The 16821-nt window shown below is 32.6% G+C and overlaps 1 long non-coding RNA gene across 2 annotated transcripts; it reads right to left on the minus strand.

Moving 5' to 3' along the window:
* Positions 1-9608: 9608 nt before the first annotated feature.
* On the minus strand, positions 9609-13527 carry LOC145587675 (uncharacterized). 2 transcript variants are annotated; one of them, XR_014101357.1, is made up of 5 exons: positions 13098-13527; positions 12932-12981; positions 12493-12800; positions 10128-10204; positions 9609-9918 (listed from the first exon to the last, which is right to left on the minus strand). It is a non-coding gene; the product is annotated as an uncharacterized LOC145587675 (long non-coding RNA). The 2 variants fall into 2 exon arrangements; XR_014101356.1 differs by lacking the exon at positions 12932-12981 and having other exon boundaries at positions 9687-9918.
* Between the last annotated feature and the right edge of the window lie 3294 nt (positions 13528-16821).

The raw sequence follows: 16821 nt of genomic DNA on the forward strand, positions 1-16821 counted from the left end.
TAACGGTCTACATTACATGAAATTTAAAAGAACCACATTTAGCAAATATATCCAACAACAGCTATCTAGATAGACAAGAAGGCAACACTCCTTACTCATAGCGGTAACACTATAACTGTAGCCAAGTATAAGTGCCGCAAAACGTTGGCCTCATAAATTTTATGAACAGCCAAACAAAAACAAAAACCAGAACAAAAATGATAAGTAAACTCAGGACACAAACAATTGTAGTCAAAGACTCAGAATTATAAATAAGGAAATGTATCATTATCACCAAAACACATAAACCATAAGTCTACATAAATTAGCCACTGGTTTCTCACATATCCAAAAAAGTACAGCCATTTAGGAATAATAAACACAAGCAGTCCTAAAAACAGCATATAGAAAATATCACATAATTCATGAAAGTAACTGTAGACACCCATTTGTGTCTCCCCAAAACCAAACCCAGTGATGAATACCTTTTGCGTCGAATGATAATCGAACGAGGTGAAAGTGTGAAAGGTCAGGTGTTGCGGTTAGCTTTAAAAACTCTTTCTTTCTGTTTTCGAAAAATAACTTTATTTTATGAAAACAGCCAATCCAGTTTAGTTTGGTCCATGACAAGGGTCCAATAATAGTATAGTTGGATGGGGCTTGCAAAGAGTTTTCCAACGATATATTATAAGCCCAATTCCGATGAATAATGATGAAGTTATGGCCAAAATACTAAACTGGGCCCGGTTTGATCTTTACATGCAGCCCGATGATCTAGGGGAGGGCCTAATATTAATTATTATTCCTAAATTTATTAGAATTAATTATAGTCTTCTAGAATTCTCTAGAAGGTTCTCTTAAATCCTAATAAAATTAGAATTAATAATTATATTTTGATAAGTTTTACTTGGAATAAAATATTATTTTATGAAAAATACGATTTCGGTTTGCATACGGACTTTACAAGTCAATTTTGATTGATAAGTGGACTCCGTGTTTGAAAGCGCGTAGGAATCTAGGCTGTCGCGTGTGGTTTTGCGGCGACAGCGTGGAGTTTTATTTCTTATCAAATTCTACCTATTTCCGGACTGTTTTCTTATAAATAGGGTCCTGAACCTCCGTTTTTAATCATCTACAATCTACAATCTACAATCTACAATCTACAATCATCAATTCTTATCTACAATCATCATCTCTCTCTAGCTTTTCACAAACACAATTCCGCATACACGAGATATAGAAACACCTAGCCAAGTTCGAAGTTGCCTTCGCCCTAGACGTGAAAGGTTATAATTTCTGAGGGTTTGGTCCAAATCTCTATTTCAATTATTTAATTTAATTGTTTGTTTTATACTTTTCCTTAAAGTTACTAACGCGTGTATTTTGTTATTAGAAAGAGGTACGAGGCATTTAAGTATGTAGTCTTATTGATCTATTCTTGTAGAAAGCATGTTTATTATTTATTAATTCCTAGCATCATGTTAGGGTGTTAATATTTCTTTCTAGTATCATGTTTAGGGTGCTTCCTATGCTTTCTAATATCATATCAATATCATGTTAGTATCATGTTAGGGCTAAAGCTTTGATCTTTAATGCTTAGTGACATGCTAGGATTTGTTATTAATCTTGTTAGTATCATGCCTAGGATCTTGCTATTATATTTAAGCTTTATTATTAACATGATTATTATTGTTATGATTAATTATTATGTTGCTTGATGCTTATTTATTGTTATTGCTTGATCACACCTTTTATGCATGTTTAAAGAGAATTTGTACTTGTAATCACGCTTAATAAGATAATTAATAATCTTGTTTAGGGCTAATTTGATTATAATTCAAGTGATCGCCAATAATAGTTTTGTTTGTGCATTAATATTCAACCAACATAGATTAAACAGGTTTAGGGTAAACCTAATGATTGCATGTTAGTCAGAAAGCGCACATGAATACGAGAAGAATGAAGTAGAGGCCTATTTTTAGGGCAGGTTCAATCTCTTTTAGGTTGGATTTGTACCTTCATCCCCGAACCCTATTTGGTTTAAGACCTTTTGGAGTTGACGATCTCATGGATCGTTAAGGGGTGTAATCTTCACCTTGTGAACGGTTTACAAGTTCCTAAAACTTGTTGGCGACTCTTTTGCTCTAGCTTCCTTTCCTTTGGACGCCACCATACTTTAGTGTATGATCACAGTGGGGTTCAAGCTTGGGGTTAATGCTTGAAATATTTCCTACAGTAACAATTCTAGCTATGGCTGTAAACAGTAGCATTTTCACAAAACAGCCCCCATAATATCCCTACAGTCTACTCTAGCTTTCTGGGCTTAAACACCAGTTCTAAGTCTTCAGGAACTGTAACAGGAACAATAGTAGGCCGAGAGGCAGTGATGGAACGTGCTTTAGGCTTCCGCGGTGCAGTTGGAGGACAATCAGCGGACTTTAACTGGTGTTCAGCAGACTTTTGCGTGCTGCATTCAGCTGCAATAATGAAAGGAGGCAAATGTAGTGGCTGTTGAACACCCAGCACACGCTCCTTAACTGCCATAAAACTTTCCTTTGCAAGAGCATACTTAATCTCAGCATAAACTACATTTGAGTGATTCAAATCAATAATGTTCAGATTGTAGCTTGAGCATAAAAAGTTGACTCCTTTCTTCGCTGCATCCTGGGCAGCAGTCTTGCATTTCCCACTCAACGAACTGTATACACATTCTAACCCAGCAGAAGTAAATGGAGTGCATATTGTAAGCCAAGCAATCCATTTCTTATCAGCTATCTCAAGAACCTCAACTAATGAGACACGGGCCCCAGTTTCAGCACCTAAAGTACGCAAAACATCTAGGTAATCAATGCAAACATACTTAACAGCACGCTTTTGTACTGGGACAGCAGACCACCTCACAAGTGTCTTCCCATTAGGACTTTCAATAGATTCTAACCCCAAATGCTTCATCTCATACAAGAATGAACAGCGCTCTAGCCTGCTAATCCTTTCACTCGAAAAGTCATCAACTTGGACACCAAATTCAGCCCTCAGCCCCCTCACAACCTGTTCAGACGCCCTTTCAATTGAGGCTTTGAGGGTATCAGCTGCACCACCATTGTACACATACGGCCCTAACACGTCACCCGTATCAAGGTGCAGCTCAACAGCATTCTCACCATTCACAGACAGAGTGTAAAGAGGAGTTGGCAATTCCAAACATGCCACAACCTGATTCAGCAGACACTGATAGGAAATGGGTACATCCCGAGGGCAGTTTTTCATCACCTCTCCAGATGAATAAACAACACAATAAATCGTTCATGCCTCTAACGCACATCTAACAGCAACAACTACGTATAAGAAAAGCAGATCACTCGAGCCATAAGCCACAGGTATACAAAATTAACATCCCTACCCAAGGCAACTCAAAATCCGAAGGAACGGTGAACCCAACCACATGCATACCTTAAAAAACCAATCACAATTACTAACAAGCACACATAACACAGCGGAGAAACCAAGATCTAAACTACAAATAGCCAAATCCAAAACCCCTACCTAAATCGACTGAACATCTACAAGAATTCCGCAACATAAACCCATACTGCAAACCAAATGGAAACATAATATAACAACATAATGGAAACATAATCACACAACCTATGTAACTGTTACAGCTCACTCCAGCAGAACACAAACACTAAAATATAAAAAAAGCAAAACTCAACATATTCATCAAAATAATATAATATTACCTAATTAACAACATTTTAATACCCAACATGAAGTACAATTTGGCCCAATAATCACAATATTCTACCACAGCAAAATGCCATGAAAATGAAAACGTAGAAAACATGTTGCACACAAACCGAAAGCTGAAACAACTGAATCTGATAAAAAGGACCAAAGCGATACTTATAACAATCCTTCTTCTATGAAGGCTGAAACAACTGAATCTGATGAAAAGAAAACAAAAGAGCAAAGTGAGCATTCATAGGCTGATTTCTGAACAGGTACAACATACACAACACGCAAAATAAACCCCACAATCCACATAGATGACCACCAAACCAGAATAGTAGCAATCCAGCAGAGCATTTTTTGAGCGTATAGGAAACTCAAAATGAATGAAACCGAAACTCAGGAAACTCGCTCCAGCAGCCAAGGAAAAGAAACCCGCGATTATTGACCAGCAAACAAAGGTAGCATAACTTGCACATCATACCAGCAAAACACCTGAAAGCAATTTCCATTTCAGCGGTTCAGCTGAAGTGTAAAATTAGACAATGAGCATGTAAAATAAACAACTTTGTTAACCATAAAGTGTCACTACCTCAATGTAACAAGTTTGATCATATAGGATAATAAAATTACACATACACCACAAAATAATAGAATTTGTTGATCATATAGTTTAAACTCAAAAGCAATTAAGCTTAGAACTATACCTCAACCTCAATGTATCCTACACCTTTAAAACTGTTCCTTACTTCCTATCTTCCTACCCTAACTCACTATATGCACGCCCTATTTATAAACCCCAATTTTTTGGTCCACTAATTTTTATTTTTGGATTTCAAATTATCAAAAAAGAAAAAATCTAAAAGGCTCTACATACCAAAAGCTCTCTGCTAACTACAAAAAAATAAAGGGATAGTATATGTTTACGAATACAAAAACACCCACAGAACCAATGGACAAAGCAACTTACCGCTGGATTTTAAGCTGACTCCAGCACGTCAAACCGGCCAAACCACATCCCCAGAATTTGAATGTCAAACCCAAGACAAAAAGTGATACAAAAAGCATTGGTAACTGCTAGCACGCCTGAACATAATCTGAGCATAGCAGCACCGTCCAAAACAGCAGCAACCAATCACTATTAACCTCAATCAGCTAATTAAGCGAACAACCGAAATGCTCACTAATTACAAACACAAATGCAACTTTAAATTAAGCACAGTGTCCAATTCATATCACCCCAAACCAAAATAATTGATTAAGCTAAACAACAAATAAGCTTAATCATAAGCATTAATTATCAGCACAATCTAAATAAACCAAACCAAACTAATCCGAAATCTAAACAAATCAATAAAATAATCCCATGTTAAACAAAATACAACACCATAGATAAACACAAATTCCTAATACATTTGTATTACATCTGTATTCCTAAACACAAATTCCTAATACATAAACACTTGCATTCCTCTATATGTGCAGGTCACCATAAGCAACCTGGCAAGTAATAGCTATGCGATCCAACCGCCACCTGTCCACAGCCAAGAATACCAAGTCAGCAACCAAAGAAATCAACAGCTAGCATCAGGACAAACTTGTCATCACACTAAGGAGCATTTTAACTTGCCAACTTCCCACTTTTAAAAGGGCAAAACGGTATTTGAACATTTTGAAGGTCAAACCTGTCATCACACTATTACTAAGAGCATTTCAACTTGCCAACTTCCCACTTTTAAAAGTTATAGATTATTATTATTGCTAGGGTGGTTCGCGCACGATACGTGTTGCTAGTTTGAAATATGGCTTGTATTTCTTGCTTTGAGGTGTGGCAATATAGGGGGTTTTCTTTTTGGTTATTCAAGTAGGTTAAGAGTTCGAAAATAAATTTTTCATAGGTATTTTAAATAAAAAATGATAATGATGTTGTTTGTAAGGTGAAAAAATAAAGTGTGTTCTATTAACAAAGTGTAACAATTTGTTCATTTAGTTATGCTATTTTGGTGGTAACTATAGGTGTTTAGAGTCGGTCTTTGATTTGCGTGTAAGTCTAAATGAATAATCTTGATTATATTTGAAAACATAGAAATTAAATAATTTCAAATAAGTTTATAGTTTGTTGTAACATTTTAAGAGGTTTTTTTGATTGTTTTTTATGGAAGGGTATAGGTTTGTAAACCAATTAATATGGATTGGTTTTTGTACTTGGACCAAAGCTAGAAAAGATAATTTCTTATGGGTCATTTATTAAATTGTTGAATTGTAATGTGAATTGGGCCTGACTTAACAATATGTTCATGGATGGGTTCATCATCAAGTGTTTGCCTAATTAGTTGATATGTGTCAAGAATCATTGACAATTATAAAAAGAATAATTTAAATTTAATTATAGGCAATGGTATTTTTTGTTGCAATGTTTATATATTGTTATTTGTAAGCTTTATAGTTAAAGAGTCAATGACGTTGAATTTATATTAGATATATAAATTTATACACTGAATAGTATGTTCTCCAAAGTCTAGAACATCGTTGTACATGTAATTGTTGTATTGAGGTGTGGCAATGTGGGGGCTCTTTTTTTTTTTCAAATACGTGATGAGTTTAAAAAAAAAATTATGTTCAGGTGCTTGTTACATATGTGTCTAAATTAGAATTGAGCATGGTTATAGTTTTAAAAAATTGATAACAATGTTTTTGGTAACGGAAAAAAATGAAGGGTAATCTATTAAGAAATTATTTTTTAAAAAAAAGAAAAGAGTGTTAAAAAATGATCACTTTAGTTACGTTATTTTTGTGTTAACAATAGGTATTTCGAGATGCTTTCAATTTGCATGTAAGCCTAAATGTATAAACCCGATTGAAGTCCAAGTACAGTAAAATGATGTTTTTGTAAAGCAAGGAAAATGAAGTGCATTCTATTAAGGAATAATACTTTTTTTAAAAAAAGAAAAGAATGTAGAAATGCGTTCAATTTGCATGTAAGCCCAAATGTATAAGTTTGTTTGGCAATCTAAATTTTGCTAGCAAACCTGTAGTCTTGGCCCATTTACTAAACAATATATGGACCTTTTTTGTAAGCCCAAATGCTAGCTTAGTGTCGTAACTTCTTTTCTTTTTACTCGGTTATCAATCATATAAAGGTTATGTATTTAGGTTATCAAAACTTTAAGTTTTTGCTAATATTGTTCTATGGAAAAGGAGTAATGGAAAATCATAAATGATTGCAATTTTAATACGTTGTACTGAGATACAAGTTTTGTACAACGAAGGATATTTATGATGAATTTTGTGTAAATAATTACGATCAATTTTGTTAATTGATTATGTTCTTTCTTACTGGCTTTAGGTGATCTCATGTGAATTTCTTTGAGTTCAATACATAAGGTATTTGTTTATTAGGGTGATAATAAGGGTAAATAAAGTGTTGTTCATGTTTAGAAAATGAGATGGTCCATGTTCTTAATGGACCCATTGGGCAATTGTAGTTGTGTCAGCTTCAATGGGCTTGTTTTTGGCTAATTGGCTAATAAAATGAGTATTGGTTATGTTAACATGATTATCTTAAAGTAATTTTATACTTATTGGGCACTTATTATATGATGATTTTTGGGAGATAAGATAAATAGTTTGTTGTATATTTTGTTTATGGTAAATTGTAATATTTAACCTATACTTTAAAAATGATAACTGTGGCGTAATAGTAAAGAGGTTATTTTGGTGAAAAGTAAATGACATTTTTTAAGTTAATTTATTTTGGTGTTATTTGGGTGTGTTTTTTTAATCCAAAAACAAAAAATGTGTGTTATATATATGGTTGACTTTAAAATGATTATGTATTATTTGTCGTGTATTTTTTGCGTATGAGTATATATTGATATACTGTTCCTGTAAAACTAAGTGGCATAGTGTTTTTCTATTTTAAGAAAAGTGATAACCCTTAAACATGTTGAGTAATCCATGACTCTTCTCTGTTTTCAATTAAAAAGTTGACAAAAAACAATCAATTAATATCAAGACTTCAAGAGAGTAATTAGCCAAAAACAATCAATTGATATCAAGAGTTCAAGAGAGTAATTTAGCAAAAAAAACCTCTCATTATAAAATTTCAGAACTTAAGTATAACCAATAGTTTAATAATCTACCTTAAAAGAATCACAATTTGATTATACTGACAAGTAATTAACCATTAAATAAGAGCACTTAGCAAATAAATTTATAATCAAAGAAATGGATAATCGAGAAATTAATAAGAAATTATCTACTATGTAATTTAGAAATACACATACTGATTCATACACAGTATCTGGAGATCGAAGTTGAGTCATCGATCGAGCTGTTGTTAGGTAGAGTTACACGAGTTTTCCCATCCTTATGATCCTTCTCAATCATACTCTTATGTGTCAATTTTTCCTTGTTCTTTTAGTTGAAATCTGACTTATTTAATTATTTTAAGAATTTTGTAGCAGTAACACATTTTATCTATTAGTAATTTTCATGACACAATATTTAGTATCTAAGCATCTTGGTATAAAAGACTAAGTGGTTTCTCTATAACTCTCCTTATCCTAAGATAATTGCCTCAATTTTCTTTCTTAAGCGAATTTCCCTAATTACCCTAATTTTTCTTAAGTGATTTGTTCTCTTGATTTTCTTAAGTGATCTTTCTTTTCTTAAGTGACCTTTCTTCTTAAGTAATCTTTCTTTTCTTAAATGAGTGGTCTTTCTTCTAGAATGGTCTTTCTTCTTAATTGATTTCTCTTAAGTGGGCTCTTTCTCTCTAGCATTTAATTAGTAACTCTTTAACCTAAGCTAATTTTTCTTACTTTATTAAGTGATCTTGACATCAAATGATCTCTCTCTCTCTCTCTCTCTCAAGTGACTATTTCTTAAGCTAGTATCAAGTGACTATTTCTTAAGCAATTAGCTTAAGAAAATGTAATTAGCTATAATGGTCCATCATTTCATTAGTAAGCTTCTTCCTAAGTTAATTGCTCTAATTCTCTAATTCTTAAGTACTCTCTCTCTCTCTCTCTCTCATTTGAAAAATTAGGCATTTTCCTAATCTAATTGTGTTTTCCAAAGGGAATACTATATTAGTAAGTCATCTTGAATGGTTGCATTTCTCATGCATAATATGTTATATAGCGTTTAGCATTTTATTTTGGCAGCCTATATATATATAAATAAGAAGTATGTGTAGTATTGTGTGTACTTTTTTGGGCTATATTTTTGGCCCTTTAGTTGATCCAAGTGATTTAATAATGAACTTAGAAACTTAATAAAATGGACATTTAAAAATAGTACTCCCTGCATCCCCTTTTGATAGTCCTTTATGGGCATTTTCACGGGAATTAATAAACACAGATAAGAATAGTAAAAGTACATTGAAAAAGTAAATTGACATTGGGTATGCAAAAAAGTAGAGAGAGAAAGTAATAAAAGTACATAGGAAAACAAAATTTACATGGGAAAGTTAAATTTGCACAAATATTGTTGCAAATTGGAGGGAATTTTGGTAAAAAATTAATATTATTGGTTGTTGGAAAAAGCAAATGGAGTGAACATTTTGGGATTAAAATTTGCCCATAAGGGACTATCATTTGAGGACGGAGGGAGTAATTATTAAGGAATTAAATTGTGCAAAAATAATCGTGGAAACCTATATTGAGCTTAAGGAACTCAATACTTAGTTATTTGATAAAAACAAAGCCTTAAATTATAAATTTATTCCTTGAATTGATTTCTGGAATATTACCTCAAACCTAACACATTCTAAAGACTAATGTTTGACAAATAGAAAACATAGGTCAGATTGGTAAAATAAAGGCTTAGTTATCAACGAAAATTGCCTTAATTGCAAATATGCAAGCTGAAGTCAACAAACAACCTAAGCTAATTGCTTACTAAAGTTTAGCCATTTTTAAAATTTTCATATTGAAGATATAATCTGTAGCTATATTGTAACTCTTTGATAATCATGCCACTCAAAAATTAAAATTAAACAAAACAACCAAATTAAACACTCACATAAGAATTTAGCAGTTTTACTAATCCCAACTTAATAACTCCACAATAAATTTCTCCAAATAAGACAACCCATCTTTAGTCAAGCTTCGCAACTGGAGCTAGTTGGCCAACCCAATCAAACCCGACCTAGTAGAAGTAATGCTGCGACATCACCATGGGGCATAAGCATCTCTCGTCTTCTAGCTGCAAACCCAAAACAAAACCTATCAGAAACCATTGATCATACTAAAATCTAAATTCGCATTTTTTAAAAAATAGGGAAGGATGGAGAAAGGGGAAGAAGGGAGATTGGAGACATTAATACATGAAAGAAAAGAGATTGAAAGAGAAATGTACAGAACCATGCAAAGAAGAATTTCAGCAACATAAAGGAATTTGAGTGTAAGAGCTACCTTTTTGCAAAGTTTCAAGCTCTAACTTTAGCATCCAACACTGCGTTATCACTCCCTGGCTGTTGTCTGAAACAGAACTAATCAAAAAAGCTTTTCTTTATAAGCTCCATGTAACATAAGTATATAAAACCAAGCATATTAGAGCAACATCATTGTATGGCACATCTAATTTCACCCACATCAATTAGCAAAACCCAAACATATTTATAATTTTACCCCCAATGTTAAGTCGAAACAAGACTGCCAAACATGATACACGAAGAAAATCATACGGAGTATAATTTAACAAAATCCCAAGTTTATTAGCAAACCCCATCATAGTTAACATTCTTAAACCACAAAAAAAAATCACAATCCCTAATATGAACAAAGGACTTAGTTGATTGAACTTAAAACCCTAGAAATTTCGAGTGAAATTTGACATTTTATAGCTCAATTGCATCAAATTGAAAAAAACTCTATAACCCAGAAAATTTCTACTCAATATATTAACAGTCTAACATTTGACAGTTCAATTATATACAAACAATTAATATAGTTTCAATTCATTCACAAGAAAGTTACTCAATTTAAAGTTCAAGCACCCAAATTAGTAAGCTCAACAAAAAAAAAAAAAAAAAAAAAAAAAAAAAATCAAACAAAATCCAAGAAAAATTCAAATAATTATAAACTTAAACTAATGAAACCCAGAAAAAATTAGAGGAAAATGCGGCTTACATATTGAAGAATTAGAATAATTTAATAAGTAAATAATTTCCAAAATCAAAACAAATTTTTCTAACAAATCACACAATTTCATAAATGCATGCTCTTGGAAAATCATAGCTAAATTCTAAGAAGAATTTCAGGGTTTAATTGCGAAAATTACATCCAATTCAGATTAAGAAAGATCTAAATATAAACGTATGTAGAAATGACTACTGAAGAGAGCTACATTTATACTCGTATAAGTTACAACAAGAGTAGAAACAAGACCTGATATTAATACTAACTTGCGGATGAGAATCTGAAACTATTTGACAGTCTTCTTGAAATATTGCAGACCCAAGGGCAAAAACTAAGATATCAATGACCCTATATTTGGTACAATAATATCATCAAGTATTTAAACAAGTCCAAATCAACATCTTAGGTATAATAACAAGGTTGCCTATTAATTTAGTTTGATGGTTCCTGGGGCAACACAATGAATCCAGTAAAAACAAAGTCAAAAATAGTTCCCATATTGCTTATTATGGTATAGACAGCAGTCAGAATCCATTCAGAAAGAGACCATGGACTTTTGAACACATAAGATGGAAAACTTAATGTGTAAGATGTTAAATATTTATAGGTTAAGAGTGCGACTTTTTTAGGAGATTGTTGAGTTAACATGATTCACAGGACATGATAATCAGACACTTTGAGAATAATAGTTGCCACATTGGCCCTCATTTGCACATATGAGCTCAAAATCACAAATTCAGAAGTACAAAAGGTTATAACAGCCAAGAAAAGTTGTCGCACAAATTATCTTAACTCAGATACATTACACAGAGTAGCCAAGAAATATACTTGAACAAGTAAAAATTAGTAGATAATTCTACACAAAAACAGTTGTCCAGAAGCACACAAAACAAGCTACTAATTACCTGAGAGGTACACAAAGGGTGAGAAACAAATAGTATAAAGCTTAACATAATTGAAATATTAGTTAGCTCAAACAAATATAATACAAGCTCCCCACACGAAACCAAATATCATACAAGTTCTTCCATTCAAGACCAATGATGAGAGCTTTATAGCCACTGACATACATTGTAACCCATATGGCTATATAGCTTTCCCACGCATCACATCTCAATAATCTCTATAGCTAACATCTAAAAAGTTATTATCTTAAAGTGCATCTCAGTTAAGGCTTGTTTATGCTAGCGTATAAGCATCATTAATTTTTTTTCACTAGCAACTACATACTTAAAGGGTCGATAATAATCCAAATTATAAGCATTTTAATCAAATTTTACTTCTAATAATGCTTATCTACGAAAATTGACTGAATTGCAAGCTGACAAACAACCTAAGCTAATTGCTTACTAAAGTTAAGCCATTGTTAAAATTTTCACATAGGTGACATAATCTGCAGCTTATTTTTCAATCTGATACAACATCATTTGGATATAATAACCTAACTAACTTCAAATTTTTAAGCTACTCTAAACGGAAATCCAACAATACCCATCCATAAACACAATTTCAATCTAATTGCATAAATAAACAAAACCCAAAATTCAAATTCACCAAATTAAACATAAGAAATGGATTAAACATAGATAAACAAGAAAGATATCGGAAACTAAAGGCCTTGAAGGAGCGTGAAACTCACTTGATGCTGCTCTTTCATAGGTCGTTAAGAGTGGAAATTGTCACTTTACTTATCACTCCAGTTCTAATTCAAGTTCTCCATCTTCCCTGTTAATCTGTTCATATACAAATTTTGAATGATTAAAAAGAAAACTTAACCTTAAAACAGGTCCATTTGGGATCGTCATGTGTAAGAATGATTCACACTACTATGCAATTTAGCTGATTGTTCAGCATTAGCTTCCTTTGATTCAATATTTGAAACCCCCAAGAGCTTCTTTTTCTTCCATCCGTGGAGAAATTTCTTCATTTATATCTTCTCTTGTAAGCCTAGACCAAAAAGAAGAATTATTGCACAATTCAAAACCACAATATTCATAAACATATTACTTAATGAACATCGTGCCAAACCCAACATGATGCATCAAATGAATTAAAAATAGAGTATTGCAAAATCAAACCTCGCTAACCAGCCCACTCCACCAACAATCACCAATATGTATAATTTTCACTGTCATCAAAAGCTAATTAATGACCTTAAAGCAACCTAACATGTTCAAAAACAATTCTAATTTTACAAAATATAAAACAAATCCAATCAACCAAATGTAGGGGCGATAATCTTACCGGTGATTCCTCCTCAAGCGCCACCGCCACACTCGATTTCTCCGGTAACGGAATCAACCCGCTCAATCGAATGCGATGTTAGGGTGTAATTGTCTCTTGAAAAATCAACCTACTTTACCCTCGCCGTGACCACCCTTCTACCAGTGGTGAATTCATTGTCGTCGTCTAATAAAACAACAACAGTATTACGCCTTTTCCCCATTGAAATTACAAACCTTAACGAATAATTTGCTAAATTAGTTAATGAAGATTGTTGAAACAATCAAAAACCCTATTTTTTCTGACAAGCAACATCATCAAGGTTGTGGAGGCATAGAATTAGTTTGAAATTAAGCACGAATTTGTAGATTGAATGAATCACAAATGGTGAACGGTAATGGAGGAGAGAGAAAATGGAAAAAGACGAAAATGGAGAAAAGGGGGGGTATACTCTGAGACTGAGTAACGAAAGTGGCGAAAGTGTATACCCATGTGGCCATGTGCACATGCAAATAGAATGAAGGGCAAAATAGGAAGTTCACTGTAGATAAGGAAATCAAAGGCAAAATTCAAGGGTGAAATGGGCAGGACATTGTTCATAGCAATCAAGAGATTTGGGCACATTTTTATTTGTGATCCTCGGCTTTTATAGGTTAGAGATTATAGATATCAGGACTTGGAGAGAATAATAAATTATTCCTGCTACTGTTAGTGTTAGAAATTTTTATTTTTTGGATACTTGGATGAACACAACAAAGCTCAGCTAGCTCGAGAATTTATTTCCAAAACTTTCTTTTACAATAATGTTAGCGTAGATAAAACAGTTGAAAGATAACTTTTAAGAAGTAACTAGTGTGTGGCCTTGGCGATGCCCCAAGTTGCCAGTTTGTACTTGTTTTATTTGTTAATTAAATTCGTCTGTTTAGATAGTAAGACTTGTTGGTTTTGAATTTAAGTCTTGCTATAAACATTTTTTATTTGTCAAACTCAATCATTACATAATGGAAACAAATAGTGTAATAAGACACAAATTAACTTATGTAAGTTAACTATAATTTTGTTGGATAAAAAAACACATTTAATAAATGGCTTAGATGGTAAGACTTTTAACTTAAGACTTGTTGGTCTTGAGTTCAAGTCTTGTTATAAGAATTTTTTAGATGCAAACCTAATACATGTAAAAATGACATGTCATGTTTATAATGACATGTGGCGCATATTGCTGACCTGTCGAACTTGAAAAAGGTGACACGTAAAACATATTCTGTTTTAGAAACGCTTTTTAATATATAAGTATAGATATCTTTTATGAAATTTAATCTAATATGTTTTAAATGTAAACTTGTCCATGGCCAGCCCTTACCCGGTACTGCACAGGCCAAATATTTAGGCCTCAAAATGAGTAAAAACATTATACTACGTATATAACTTCTATTGAACTACTTTAATATCAATGAAGCTTAGTGCTATAGGGTCTTAAGATATTCCCTCCATTCCACAATGATGTTATTATTTGGAATTTTTGACTTTTAAAAATATGATAGAATCTTCTATATTTCTCTAGGGGTGGGCAAAAAATCCGATCCGATTGATCTGATCCGTGATCCGGTCAATCCGATCCGAACAATTGGATATCCGATCCGAATTTTCAAGTTTCGGATATTTTGGATCGGATATCCGAAAATTTTTGGATCGGATCCGGATCACATTTTTAAAATTTCGAATAACCGAAATATGTGATTTTTTTTGTTATTTAAAAAATATAAACCCTAAGTGATACACAACTCAGTGTCTTGCATATCTAACTTCACACAGCCACAAACCCACAACATACAATCTCTCTTCATCTCTATGCTTCTCTTGGGTTTTCTCTCTCCTTTATATCTCCATATTCTAGTCTCTAGAACGTCTCTAGGCCTTCTCGAGCGACAGTGAACACCACAACAAGGAAGATCCACCACCACATGAGGGCTCGCCATTACATCGTCGCCTCACTCTTCGGGCAGTCGGCCACCAGGTCCACTATAACCCACATACTTGAGTTGATTGAACAACATTAACATGATGTTGAGCAGTAGATCAAGTACTCATTATTATAACTTTATAGAAGGTAAAAATGATGATAAATTATCTCTCTTGATAGAATTTGAGCAAGAAAAGGGACCTGAGAAGTAACAATAAGAATGATGGGTTTGATGTTTCACGGTGAAGATGAGGGTTTGATACTCTGATTTGATTTTTTTGTCCTTTTGTCTTTTTTTTTATTTATTTAATTTAAACTCTAAAAATAATTTCAATTACTGTAACTTTAATTTCAATATTTGGGTCGGATATCCAATGATCCGATCCGATATTTTTCGGATATCCAAAAATAGGATATCCAGTGTTTTTCGGATTGGATTTGGATCAAATTTTAGCCGATCCGAAATTTTCGGATATCCGATATTTCGGATCGGATATCCGATTTGGCCAGCCCTAAATTTCTCTCATTCTATAAGAACAAATATAATCATGTGGGATCTCGTTTGATTCATCTTGATGAGTACATTATTAATATCTAACTTTTATTATTTTTGTTAGTGTGAGATTAAGAAATATTTGCGGTCAAAGATTGGTAAAAACGTGCATCGATTTACATAAACAGAAACATCATTCTGAAACGGAGGGAGTACTTCACAGGAGATTTTATTTTCGGTAATAAGATCATTTTATAGTTTCTCCCATTATTATGTCTTTATATCTTATTTTGATAGTAAGAGAGTTCAACTTTTTTTTTTAGCAAGATAGTTTAAAATAAATCATTTTTGGTAAGTCTCATTTTTGCAATTAAAACTTTAATAGTGTAATTTGTTTATATTTAAAAACTTACATTCATGTCTTAAAAGAAAAAAAAAATTACCATAGGACCTCCTAAATTTGTCTTTAAGGTAAGTTTTATAAGAGTGATATATTTAACTTCACACGATGAGATATTTTCTTTAATTTACTTTATTTAATCGGGGTAACTCTATTAAGTATCAATAAAATATACTCTCGGTAGTTTTTTAAAAAAATAAAAATATACTCTCTGTTTTCCTAGAAAAAAAAGGAAATTCTCTTTGTTTTTAATTTTTCTCTTTGGTGAATTGCAAAACAAAACTTATTATCATTGATAATCATGATTATTTTTATATTAAGTTAACCATAACATTAATCATAAATAATTAAAAAAAATTAAGTATAGTTAGTATTACAGGGGTTACTAACAAATATTTAGTCAGTGTTACACAGTTACCCAATTAGTGCATGTTACAGGGATTACCCAGTTAGTATTATAGGGGTTACTCGATCAGTGTTATATAGGTTACTTTGTTCTAAGCAGCCACATAATGTGATCATCCACACACAAAACACGCTGATTGTGCAAAAAAAAATATTAATTAGCAGCGCATTCTTTATGCGACCACTCTGTGTAGCTTGTAAAAAAAGGGAGTACGTAGTATCCCCAATTATACTAACAGAGTAACTCCTTAATAAACTTATTAAATAACCCTTAAATAACAAAATAACAAAGTAACACTTACAATACTTACAAACAAACCTTTTTATTTGTCAAAAAAAAAGTAATCCTTCTATTACTAAGTAACTCTTATAAGTCTATTACCCTAAAAGAGTAATTCCTATAAAACTAATCAGGTAACTGTAAACAGCTAAAAATGTCTCCCCAAGACCAAACCCGATGACGAACAACCTTTCACCGTCATTA

This window comes from Chenopodium album, chromosome 17 (genome assembly GCF_948465745.1).
Source record: "Chenopodium album chromosome 17, dcCheAlbu1.1, whole genome shotgun sequence".
NCBI lineage: Eukaryota > Viridiplantae > Streptophyta > Magnoliopsida > Caryophyllales > Amaranthaceae > Chenopodium > Chenopodium album.